Raw genomic sequence first — 13889 nt, 5'->3', positions numbered from 1 at the left:
GTAACAAGAACCCCGAGTTTGATGATGACAAGCCGGGAAAGGGAAAGAAGAGTGGAAACGCTAAGGGTCCGCAGCATAACCCGGTGAATCAGGAGGGAAACGGTAAGTGCAAGGCCGATGGTAACTCAGATTTTGTGGCTACCACCAACACGTAGAACAATGGTCAGCGTCGTAAGGGGAGGCCACCTCCTCGTGCAGGTGGATCAAGTCCCAATCTTTAGCAGTTGTTGAATGAGCCCTGTTCAAAGCATGGTACGAAGGAGAGGCCAGCCGCTCACCTTTGGAAAGATTGCACAATTATGAGGGATTTCAAAAATTCTAATTTATTTCAAAACAACTATGGGTCGGGTGGCGGCTTAGGTTCTGGTGGCGGCGGTTCTCGTGGCCCGGGTTACAGTGGTGGCGGTTCTAATTCCGGCTTCCAGGGTCATCAAAATCATCGAGGCAATCAGGGCTGTTACAATCAACAATCCGGTCGGGGGGGTCAGCAGCAGCAGCAATCTGGATATCGAAGTCATCCAAAGCAGTTGAATAGTGGGCAGTATCACGTTTTCACCACAAGTTTATGCAAACGGGACCAGAAGAACAAGAGGGTTATGAACACCGTTGAACCGACAATTCCCCATTACTTGTGATGGTCTGAGCAACCCATTATGTGGAGTCGAGAGGATCACCCGCCCCGGGATGATAATCCGGGTCACTTGGCTTTGGTGGTGGTGCCTCAAGTTGGTGGATACCAATTCACTAAGGTGCTCATGGATGGAGGTAGCGGCATTAATATCCTTTATTATGATACTTTCCATCGCATGGGGTTAACCGATAAAAATCATAAGATGTCTAATACTGTTTTCCATGGAGTGGTGTCTGGTAAGTCGGCATACCCTGTAGGCAAGATTGAGCTGGAAGTGGCCTTTGGAGATGAGCATGATTCCAGGGCCGAGAGGTTAACCTTTGAAGTGGTCAAGATCAGAAGCCCGTACCATGCTCTGTTTGGATGGCCGGCTTATGCTAAGTTCATGGCACGACCTTGTTATGTTTATTTGCTAGGTTACAAGGGGACCATTACAGTGCATGGGAGTCGAAAGGTAGCTTTGGAGTGTGAAGAAGGTGATGCTGCTTATGCCGAGTCTGTATGTGCAACAGAAGAGTTGAAGTTTTACAAGGACAATGTTGATCCGACGGATATGACATCTCTGAAAAAGCCTACTACAGAGCATGATCCGGTGCTGAAGTTTAAATCGGCCGACGACACTAAGCTAGTTGACTTTGTTCCTGGCGATTCATCCAAGCAGTTCAGTATCAGTGCTAACCTGGATCTGAAATAGGAAAGCGCGCTCATCGAGTTCATCCGTGAGAACCGGGACATCTTTGCATGGAAACCTTCTAGCATGCCGGGTGTACCGGGGGAACTCGCTGAGCACACTCTTAATATTGATCTGAAGTTTAAGCCAGTCAAACAATTCCTTCGTCGCTTCAATGAGGAGAGGCGTAAGGCCATCGGTGAAGAAGTGGCCTGGCTCTTGGCAGCTTGGTTCATTGATGATATTACCACAGTCCATGTGTATGTTGAATTGATGTGTATGCTGAATTCTTAAGCAATATCATCAACATAGGCATGAACATAGGCATGAACAGTTCACCGATGGCCTTACCAAAGTGATGGGATGACCCAGAGAGAAGGAAACTTTGATAGATGATTTGAAGGAGACCTTCGTCAATCTTCGGGTCTACAAGATGATGCTTAACCCGGCCAAGTGCGTTTTTAGTGTTCCAGTAGGTAAGCTTTTGGGTTTTCTAGTTTCTAAAAGAGGCATTGAGGCTAACCCGGATATGATCAAGGCCATTACCTCCTTGGCAAAGTCGGCGTGTATCAATGATGTCCAGCATCTCGCTGGTCGTATTGCTGCCCTAAGCCGGTTCATAAGTTGGTTGGGTGAGAAGGCCATACCAGTGTACCAGATGATGAAGAAAACAGATAACTTCGTCTAGAGTGATGCTGCTAACGACGCGTTTGAAGCTTCGAAGAAACAGCTGGCTGAGCCGCCAGTCCTTGTTGCTCCCATTGATAAGGAGCCGTTGTTATCATATGTGGCTGCTAACGCCCGAGCCGTCGGTGTAGCTATTGTGGTGGAGCGAAAGGAAGTAGGCAAAGAATATCCGGTTCAACGGCCGGTTTACTATATCGGTGAGGTTCTTATTGAATCCAAGCAGAGATATCCGCACTAGCAGAAGCTCGTTTATGGGGTGTACATGGTCAGCCGGAAGCTTAAGCAATATCTTCTGGGTCATCCCATCACCATGGTAAGTTCTGCTCCTTTAGGGGGATATTATTCAAAACAGAGAAGCCACGGGGCGGGTAGCCAAGTGGGCCATTGAGCTTGGACCTCATGGTTTGAAATATATACCCGCACTGCCATCAAGTCCCAAGCACTTGTGGATTTCATCAATGACTGGACAGAGCTGCAGATGCCTGAAGAGAAGCCAGATAACACATATTGGACTATTCACTTTGATGGGTCTAGGTAATTGGAGGGCTCGGGGGCTGGAGTTGTCTTAGCTTCCCCTTGAGGCGATAAATTTTGTTATGTTCTCAGGTTGATGTTTCCATGTACTAACAATGCAGCTGAGTATGAAGCCTTGCTCCAAGGTCTTCGGATGGCTAAGGAAATGATCTTAAGCCGGGTGAGATGTTTCGGCGACTCAGACTTGGTGGCTCAGCAAGTTTCAGGCAGATGGAATTCTAATGATCCACTTATGGCGGCTTATCACCATGAAGTTGACGCTATTGCTGGACACTTCAAGGGTTATCAAGTGGAACACCTTGATCGCAGGAAAAATGAGGCGGCCGATGCTTTAAGCCGGTTAGGGTCCCAGCGTAAGCCGGTGCCACCTAACATTTTCTTGGATATTTTGCATAACCCTTCTGTTAAGTTGCCTACAGAGGAAGATCTTTCTATTCCTGACCCAGAAACACAATTGGTGGTGGCTCTACACACTATTCCTGATTGGACGGTTCCATATTTTGCTTACATGACCCAGGTTAAGTTACCTGAGGATATAACATTGGCCAGACAGATAACCCGACGGTCTAAGTCAATGACAATTTCCAATGGCGAGTTACACCATCGCAGTGTCACTGGGGCGTTTCAGCATTGCGTTTCTCCTGAGGAGGGTCGTGAGATTCTTTGCGAGATTCATGAAGGAGGTCATCATGCCGGTTGAAAGTATCTTGTCGCTAAAGCTTTTCATCATGGATTTTATTGGTTGACGGCTCATGCTGATGTAGAGGATTTGGTCAGTAAATGTGATGGTTGTTAGAAATTTTCACGACGTGCTCACGTGTTGGCTCAAGAATTGCGGATGATTACAATTTTGGTCATTTACAGTCTGGGTGCTTCATATGGTTGGGCCTTTTAAAAGGTCCAAGGATAAAAAGACCCACCTTTTGGTGGCAGCTGAAAAATTCACTAAGTGGGTCAAAGCAGAGCCGGTCAGTAAGTGTGCCACGGCAACGACGGTTCAATTTGTCAAAAAGGTGATTTTTCTCTTTGGCTTTCCCCACAGCATCATAACTGATAATGGCACTAATCTGTCCAAGGGTGACATGAAAGAGTTTTGTCAACGTGAGAATATTCGACTTGGCCTGTCGTCAGTAGCTCACCCCCAATCCAATGGTCAAGCTGAAAGATCCAATCAAGAAATTTCGAGAGGCATCAAGCCCCGGCTTATGGTTCCTTTGCAGAGGATGCCGGGTTAGTGGGTGGAGGAGTTACCTTCAGTGCTATGGAGTATCAATACTACCCAGAACAGATCTACGGGCTACACACCTTTCTTCATGATTTATGGAGCAGAGGCGGTTCTTCCTAGTGACATCCGTCATGAATCGCCCCACGTGGCGGCTTACGTTGAATCTAATAATGAAAAAGCACATCAGGATGCACTTGACCTGTTAGATGAGGAGCGTGACCTTGCGGAAGCTCGTTCAGCGATTTACCAACAGGACCTACGCCGCTATCACAGCCGCCGGGTTAAGACTAGAACCTTTCAAGAAGGTTACTTGGTGCTCCGGCTCATCCAGGATCAAACTGACATGCACAAGCTATCCCTGCCTTGGGAAGGACCCTTTGTGGTCAGCAGGATTTTGAATAATGGGTCATACTATCTCATCGATATTCAAGACCACAAGGACTCACGTCAGTCGGAGGAGGAGACCCGCCGGCCGAGGAATATTTCTCATCTTTGGCCTTATTACACTTAAGCCACTATCTCTTATGATGTACATACTTTGACAATGTATATATTATGATGTTTATAATAAAGCAACGTCCCTGACAAAGCAGGGCCTCTGTCGTTTCATTCCCACGAGTAATGGGTCTTCTTCATCATAATTTCATGGTCATTTGGGGCTTCCTGTTCAAACATAGGTGTATTCACCAAAGATAACATAGCTGTGAATATCCCTCTTGATCAGTGCAAAGCCAAACCTCATGGTCTGTAGGGGCTTCCTGGTCCTATTCGAATCATAGCTGTGAATATCCCTTTTGATCGGCGCAATGCCAAAATTTATGGTCACTTGGGGGCTTCCTGATCGTATTCAAATCATAGCTGTGAATATCCCTCTTGATCGGCGCAATGCCACAAGGCTTCTTGATCGTATTCGAATCATAACGGTTAACCCTTTTGGTCCAGCTTCCTGCTTGTATTCGAAGCATAGTCTTGGTTTTTTCTTTGTTTGGCTTGATTTTTTGAACAATTTTTTCGGTTCTTCTTGATACTATTTTGCCTTATGGTTTACAGTGATTCAGGCCATGTAGCCTTAATTCTCACAGCTCATATTTGAAGCATACCCATGGTCTCTATTAACCCAGCCTGGCTCTGGACGATAAGTCGCCAGTCCATGATGATATTAAATACCTGGAAATATTGGCTTCTAAGTTTTGGGTTATCACCCTTACTGCATAGGTATCATAAGCCGGCAGTACAACTCAATATCCCAGGTATGATATTTTTGTTATGATTACATCTAATTATGACTAAGCCAGCCCTATCTACAAATTGTTTTACAACATCAGTGGCTTTATATGGGTATTATGACTCGCCTTGTGGTAAACCGCCAGGGCTCTTGTGATTTACTTATGTGCAGGCTAAATCTAAGTTTCATCTCCGCAAATCAAAGGTCATGATAAGTGTCAAAGGATATTTATCAAGTGGTGGATCAAACAGCGTTGGGAAAAAACATCAAACGTGCATGATGGCACGACAAAGAAATGTTTTTTCTAGCCTATTACATGACTCAAGGAGCCAAAAAGGTTTAAGTGTTTTTCAGAAGATCACACATGTGAACCGCCCAGTGGGACAATCTTCCTGGCCCTGACGGCTTGAAGCTTCTGGATCATCCTTCTCCGCTTCTTCGTCCGCCTTTGCTTCTTGGAAGTTGGGTGATGACCAGTCAATGCCACTCAAGGCTTGGAATTCAGCTTCATCATCTATAAGCTTTGATGGGTCAACTTTAGGAGCAAAAGTGTGCTTACGGATTGGGGGAATCAGATCAGTCACTTTATAAGCCGGTGTAGGAAGCTTCTGATTTTTCCTATCGTATGCCGGCTGATATTTTGAAAGACCTGATTCATTAGCAATCAGGCTGGCAAGGGGATGTATTTCCTTCACGCAGGCGGCAAAGTCTTTCTTATCAAAAGGAGTGCCATCCTCTTTCAAACTTGATACCCGGTTGATATATCGGCTGGGTCTAGCTCTGGTAGCCATGCTTTGGCCCGGCACAAAGCTGTTATAGCGCCAACTCTGGCAGATGATTGCTTCATCTCATTAAACCGCTTAGACAGAATAGAAATCTTCCTCAAGACCTCAACTAAGAGAGTAGGTGCTTGGTTAGATTGAGAAATTATGGCCAATGCGCGCTGAGCCCCAGTATAAAGCTGCTCCACAAGTGTATAAATCGCCTTCAGCTTCACAAGCATATCCTGGTTAAGATTGGTGCTTCTGGGGCCTGCATAATAATCATGGATGGGATAGAGGCGGCTTATATCATCAAGGAAGATACTCAAATTTGATAATCGCAAGGCGACTTACCAAAGATAGCAGAAACCATCTGAGACACATGGCATTTTAAGCCGGTAAGTTCAATGGTCACTTCCTCAAGAGCCGCCTCCGTCTTCTCAGCCCGTTGTATGAAGGTAGTCTTTTGTTCAGCCCAGGCGCTTTTCTCCACTTCAAAGCTGGTCTTCAATTTTTCCATTTCAGCCACGCTAAGCTAGAATTTTGAGTCGGCCTTCCGGGTCTCTGATTCTTGCACCTCTACCCGGGCTTTCACATCAGTTATTTGAGATTCAAGTTGAGCAGTGGCGTCCTGTACATATGCTGGTTCAAAATTATGAGTCACAGAAAGGAAGTCCCAAGCATTTTGCAAGCAACAACACTTAGCACTTGGGGGCTAATGCCTGCCGAAAAGTTATTCATCCAGACGGCTCAGGTGATTAAAGTCCCAAGCACTTTGCAAGCAAGAGTACTTGGCACTTGGGGTCTAAGGCATGTTGCTTGGTTATCTTATGATGACCCGGATGTGGTGTAAACAAACACAGCCGGCTCATGGGGGCCACAAAAATAAGCTCCTGATTCATAAACAACAATGAAAAGGACCGGCTCATTCATACTGATTAAACCACCTTGGGGGCTACGAATTAAATATTAATCATTACAGATCTGCTTTAAATCGGATGGTATAAGCCAGATTTTGAAGGATTTTATCAAGTCTATAGCATATTCAATCCTATCTTATACAATAGACTTGGGGGCTGACAGGATGTGTATAATTCATTAAAGAAGGAGTCCATACCTCAAATTTTTGATGCATCTGTTTTACCATCTCAACTTCAAGATCACGGCTGGAGTTCACTTGACTGAGATAGCCAGAATATACTTCACCAATGCTCAATTGGGAGTAGTTGGCGACATCAAATCTCACTTTTCGTTGTTCAATGTATTCTTCCTTGGCAGAGTGCTTGGCTAGGATAGTAGGCCTTCCCGGCTCTCTAAATCCGGTGTTGGTAATCGCCACACATCATCATGTGTCTCAGCCGTTTTAACTGGACTTGATGCTTCAATGTTCAAAGGATCATCGTTTGCTTGGTCGATAGGAGGGTCGGGAGTCATAGGTGGAACATCAAGAACCAGCTTCGACGATTGAGGAACGGAAGTCTCATGCGTTGGGATTTGTTACTCCGGCTCATTGACTTTCGGATCTTCGGTCGGCTTAGTTACCTTTGCCTTTTTGCTAGGCTTGTCTTTTCCACTTCATGAGTCATGAGAAGTCAGTATAAGTGTAAAGGAGTATAATGAGAAAATAAAGCAATTGTTATTACCCAAGAGCAGTCTCGAAAGCCGGTAGATGAGACTGAGATGAAGCGCCGGAAGAGGAACAAGATGTTTCCTGATAATTTGAGTTGGAAGAATTAAGTGGTTGGCGGATGAGACCCGCTAGAGGATAAAAAGAGTTTAAATTGGGGATGACCTCATTTCGACGCTTCCTTGGAGTATTCGGTAAGCCGGAAGATAATTCTTTGCCTCTGCTAGTCCGAGTCTATCATCGGGTCTCGTGTAGTTGTTGCTTCAAAAGAAAGTGAGGATCCAGATGAGCTAAGGGGTGTGAAAAGCTTACTTTCCAGGTTACTCTTCGAATTTTCTGTCTTGGCAAGGGCTCGGAGTCGCAGGAAATGATAGTTACCTCTTCTTCGATTGCTTCACTGGTCCCTGTGTCATCCTGATGATAATCAACGTCAATAAGATGGTTGAAAAAGGAGCCAAGGGAATCAAGGGCTACCTTCGACTCTGAGCTGTCGTCCAGTTCAAGCAACTGAGAAGTACTGGATTTTCCCCCTTCTTCTTGGTGGTTCTCTTGGCTTCTTTCTTGGCTTTCCTGGCCCTTTTGGCAGCTTCATGGTCATATTCCTTCTTCCTAAAGCCATCATCAGCCTGTGAAAGTCATCAAAATTGAGTTAAACAAAGTATTCAAGGATGAAGGTAAAGTAAGTAATTTAAAGAATTACTTCTAGTGCCGGGTTAGATGTGCAGAAAGGGCTTAGGCCCACCTTGCTGCAGTCTTTCGGGCTTTCATGCAGAAGGGACTTTGTCATTTCGTTGATGGCCTCGACAGTTAAATCCTCGGAGCTGTGGCATAGTGGATCCTTTTTTCCACCCGTGTAGGTGCACATTAAGCCGGTGCGGCGACTCAAGGGAATGACCCACCATGCAACCCAGCATCGAACCCAAGTCAGTGCCAGTTAAGCCATTCCCCAACAGAACCTTGACCTTGGCAATGATAGGGGCGAGTTTTTTGCGTTCATCGGCTGTCAGCTTGTCAAGGAGAGGATGTTTTGAGTCAAGACGCAGGGCATGAAAGCTGGGCAGTCGGTTCTCGTCAGCCGAAAAGGTATCCTTGCAATAGAACCATGTATGATTCCAATCCTTGGGATGACTCGGTAGGCGGGCATAAGGGAAGATAGAATCTCTCCTTCATTGAATGGAGATTCCACAAGTTCCAGGCTAGGTCCATTTGAGTACTCGTTTTGGCGGTTCACATAAAAGTATTCTCTGAACAGCTCCACATTGGGCTCCTCTTGAAGGTACACCTCACAGAAAACTTGGAAATTGCATATGTTGGACACGGAATTGGGTCCGATGTCTTGAGGATGAAGGTTAAAGAAGTGCAGAACGTCCTGGAAGAACTTAGAGATGGGCGGTGAGAAGCCCCGGTTCATGTGATCAGTAAAGACAATGACTTCAGCATCCTTTGGCCGAGGTTTCTCCTCTTCCGGCTTGGGGGCACGATAATGCATGACAGTCTTTTTTGGCAAATAGCCGATTTTCACAAAGTCCTAGAGTGTGTTCTCAATAACAATGGAGGGAACCTAGTTACAGAAAGTGGCTGTCATCGGGGCCATTGTGAAGAAAGATGCCTAAAAAGAAAAAGAACAAGTTTTGCCAGTTTAAGTTAAGCCGGGGGAAAAGAACTACAACACATATTTAGAATGGTGGCTTAAAAGGGGCCTAATGGTATATGACTAGCTACAGCGGGTTATGTAAGCTGCCATGAACAGTTTGATGTCCATCAAGAGTAAAGCTTGCTAAAGTGTTGCAACTAACTATAACTGGTGATGTAAGCCACCATGGCCAGATTGATCTATCGGGAAGAAAAATTTTGCTAAGTACTGGACAAACAGGTTTCACAGATTGCAATTAAAATTTTGGATCAGTGGCAGTTCAGAAAATGCAGAAAAATCTTAAACCTAGAAGCGGCAGTAGAGGAGTTCATGGGTTCTAGTGAGATCTTCTATGAAGGAAAAGGTCTGCTGGTATTAAAAGCAAAGGCTAAACTGCTACCGCACGGGTGATATGCTATATTCAGATCAAAACTACTAGGGTTAAAGAAAAACAACAAAGAACAAGGAAGAACAGCGAAGAACAGACTAACCCTAATGCAAATCTGGGACATAGGAACGGGAGCACTTACAGAGGCAGATGATATTGCGGAGGAGCACCGACGTTCTCTGGTTCCGTTCAGGTCGATGCAGTGGCCAAGGGCGCAGAGGACGGAGAGCTTCTTGGCGGCAGCGGAGCTCGACGTAGTAGAGGAGTCGCGGGAGGAGGAAGACGAGAAGGAAAGGGGTGAGAATGAGAAAAGGTTGTTCGACCCTATTTATAAGGAAAAAGTTAATAGGTGGGCGTGAAAAACAAGGAGGCCAAAACATGGTTGTCCAGCTGCTCGGGTGCCTCGATTCTTGGGACGGCTATTAAAGATAAAGATCCATTAAGATATATTGGATATCGTGTAAATTAATGACAGGTGACATCATGTCGGGTTACCAAAAGCCCAGGGGATGACGTCATGGCGGGTTATGAGTTCTCGCACAAATGAACAAGGGAGGATTTTTTTGTAAGTGTTGAAGATTGACATGAACCAGTTCAAATCAACCTGGGGCCTAATGTTGGGGATATAACTATTAGGTATGACCCACCCAGGAGGGGCCGGGTTATACCTATGGCAATTCATGATATGAAGCCCACGAGGATACTGAAGACAGCGGTTCACAGGCAAGGGCCCAAGGCCCAAGGGCGACTTAAGGCCCGTAGGAGTAAACTGCCATATATGTATAACTTGTATTGTAAGGCATGTATAGTTAGTCACCGAGCCGGACACGTTGTCTATGAGCCGGCCGGGACTCCATGAGCCGCTCGGCGTCAACCTGTGTATATAAAGGGATGACCTGGCGGCGCTTCAGTTTAAGAAACAAGAGATTGAAAGCTAGGTCAAGCGTATTCGCTCCCTGGTAATCGAGACATAATCAATACCACCTCAAACTGGATTAGGCCTTTACCTTCACCGCAAGGGGCCGAACCAGTATAAACTTTTGTGTCCTTTGTCCCATTTAACCCCTTTAAGCTAACCTAGTTGCTATGGCTCCATGACTAAGTCCTTACACTAGGACATCTGCCGTGACTATTCCATGACAGGGCCTTTTCCGGCGATCTGCCGGAGGGGGAATTGATCACGGAGGGCTTCTACATCATCACCATTGCCTCTCCGATGAAGCGTGAGTAGTTCACCACACACCTTTGGGTCCATAGTTATTAGCTAGATGGCTTCTTATCTCTCTTTGATTCTCAATACAAAGTTCTCCTCGATGTTCTTGGAGATCTATTCGATGTAATACTCTTTTGCGGTGTGTTTGCCGAGATCCGATGAATTGTGGATTTATGAACTTGATTATCTATGAATATTATTTGGTTCTTCTCCGAATTCTTATATGCATGATTTGATATCTTTGCAAGTCTCTTCGAATTATCGGTTTAGTTTGGCCTACTAGATTGATCTTTCTTGCAATGGGAGAAGTGCTTAGCTTTGGGTTCAATCTTGTGGTGTCCTTTCCTAGTGACAGTAGGGGCAGCAAGGCACATATTGTATTGTTGCCATCGAGGATAAAAAGGTGGGGTTTTGATCATATTGCTTGAGTTAATTCCTCTACATCATGTCATCTTGCTTAATGCGTTACTCCGTCCTTCATGAACTTAATACTCTAGATGCATGCTGGATAGCGGTCAATGTGTGGAGTAATAGTAGTAGATGCAGGCAGGAGTCGGTCTACTTGACACGGACGTGATGCCTATGTTCATGATCATTGCCTTAGATATCATCATAACTATGCGCTTTTCTATCAATTGCTCGACAGTAATTTGTTCACCCACCGTAATATTTGCTATCTTGAGAGAATCCACTAGTGAAACCTATGCCCCCCGGGTCTCTTTTCCATTATACTGAATCTCTTTTACATCTTACTAGTTTCCGATCTACTATTTTGCAATCTTTTACTTTCCGATCTATGAACCAAAAATACCGTTATATAAAGTGCGTTGAATACTATGAGAAGTTTGATTCTTTATGATTGTTTTGATATATGAAGATGGTGATATTAGAGACATGCTAGTTGAGTAATTGTGAATTTGAGGAATACTTGTGTTAAAGTTTGTTATTCCCGTAGCATGCATGTATGGTGAACCGTTATATGATGAAGTTGGAGCATGATTTATTTATTGATTGCCTTCCTTATGTGTGGAGGTCGGGATCGCGTGATGGTTAACTCCTACCAACCCTTCCCCTAGGAGCATGCGTGTAGTACTTGGTTTTTATTACTTGTAGATTTTTGCAATAAGTATGTGAGTTCTTTATGACTAATGTTGAGTCCATGGATTATACGCACTCTCACCCTTCCATCATTGCTAGCCTCTCTAGTACCGCGTAACTTTGGCCAGTACCATAAACCCACCATATACCTTCCTCAAAACAGCCACCATACCTACCTATTATGGCATTTCCATAGCCATTCTGAGATATATTGCCATGCAACTTTCCACCATTCTGTTTATTATGACACGCTCCATCATTGTCATATTGCTAGCATGATCATGTAGTTGACATCGTATTTGTGGCAAAGCCACCATTCATAATTTTTCATACATGTCACTCTTGAATCATTGCACATCCCGGTACACTACTAGAGGCATTCACATAGAGTCATATTTTGTTCTAAGTATCGAGTTGTAATTCTTGAGTTGTAAGTAAATAAAAGTGTGATGATCTTCATTATTAGAGCATTGTCCCATGTGAGGAAAGGATGATGGAGACTATGATTCCCCCACAAGTTGGGATGAGACTCTGGACTAAAAAAAGAGGCCATAAAAAAAGAAAGGCCCAAATAAAAAAAAGAGAAGGGCCAATGCTACTATCCTTTTACCACACTTGTGCTTCAAAGTAGCACCATGATCTTCATGATAGAGACTCTCCTATGTTGTCACTTTCATATACTAGTGGGAATTTTTCATTATAGAACTTGGCTTGTATATTCCAATGATGGGCTTCCTCAAAGTGCCCTAGGTCTTCGTGAGCAAGCAAGTTGGATGCACACCCACTTATTTTTTTGTGGAGCTTTCATACACTTATAGCTCTAGTGCATCTGTTGCATGGCTATCCCAACTCACCCACATTGATATCTATTGATGGGCATCTACATAGCCCGTTGATACGCCTAGTTGATGTGAGACTATCTTCCCCTTTTGTCTTCTCCACAACCACCATTCTATTCCACTTATAGTGCTATGTCCATGGCTCATTGCGTGAAGATTGAAAAAGTTTGAAAATACTAAAGTATAAAACAATTGCTTGGCTTAAACTGGGGTTGTGCATGATTAAATACTTTGTGTGATGAAGATAGAGCATAGCCAAACTATATGATTTTGTAGGGATAACTTTCTTTGGCCATGTTATTTTGAGAAGACATGATTGCTTTGTTAGTATGCTTGAAGTATTATTATTTTTATGTCAATATTAAACTTATGTCTTGAATGTTTCAGATCTGACCATTCATGCCACAATAAAGAAAAATACATTGAGAAATATGCTAGGTAGCATTCCACATCAAAAATTCTGTTTTTATCATTTACCTACTCGAGGACGAGCAGGAATTAAGCTTGGGGATACTTGATACGTCTCCAACGTATCTATAATTTTTTATTGTTCCATGCTATTATATTATCTGTTTTGGATGTTTAATGTGCTTTAGTATGCTCTTTTATATTATTTTTGGGACTAACCTATTAACCGGAGGCCCAGTGCTAGCTTCTGTTTTTTTGCCTATTTTGGTGTTTTATAGAAAAGGAATATCAAAAGGAGTCCAAATGGAATGAAACCTTCGCGAGGATCTTTCTTGGACCAAAAGCAATCTAGAAGACTTGGAGTTGAAGTCCCGAACTCTATGATGAACCACAAGTGTAGGGGATCTATTGTAGTCCTTTCGATAAGTAAGAGTGTCGAACCCAACGAGGAGCAAAAGGAAATGATAAGCGGTTTTCAGTAAGGTTTTCTCTGCAAGCACTAAAATTGTAGGTAATAGATAGTTTCGTGATAAGATAAATTGTAACGAGTAACAAGCAATGAAAGTAAATGAAGTGCAGCAAGGTGGCCCAATCCTTTATGTAGCAAAGGATAAGCCTGGACAATTTCTTATAATGAGGAAGGAGCTCCCGAGGACACATGGGAATTATCATCAAGCTAGTTTTCATCACGTTCATATGATTCGCGTTCGGTACTTTGATAAATTTGATATGTGGGTGGACCGGTGCTTGGGTACTGCCCTTACTTGGACAAGCATCCCACATATGATTAACCCCTATTGCAAGCGTCTGCAACTACAAAAGAAGTATTAAGGTAAACCTAACCACAACATTAAACATATGGATCCAAATCAGGCCCTAACGAAGCAACACATAAACTAGGGTTTAAGATTCTATCACTCTGGCAACCCATCATCTACTTATTACTTCCC

The sequence above is a fragment of the Triticum dicoccoides genome, chromosome 5B (genome assembly GCF_002162155.2).
Source record: "Triticum dicoccoides isolate Atlit2015 ecotype Zavitan chromosome 5B, WEW_v2.0, whole genome shotgun sequence".
In the NCBI taxonomy this organism is placed as follows: domain Eukaryota; kingdom Viridiplantae; phylum Streptophyta; class Magnoliopsida; order Poales; family Poaceae; genus Triticum; species Triticum dicoccoides.
This window is presented reverse-complemented; position numbering follows the sequence as displayed.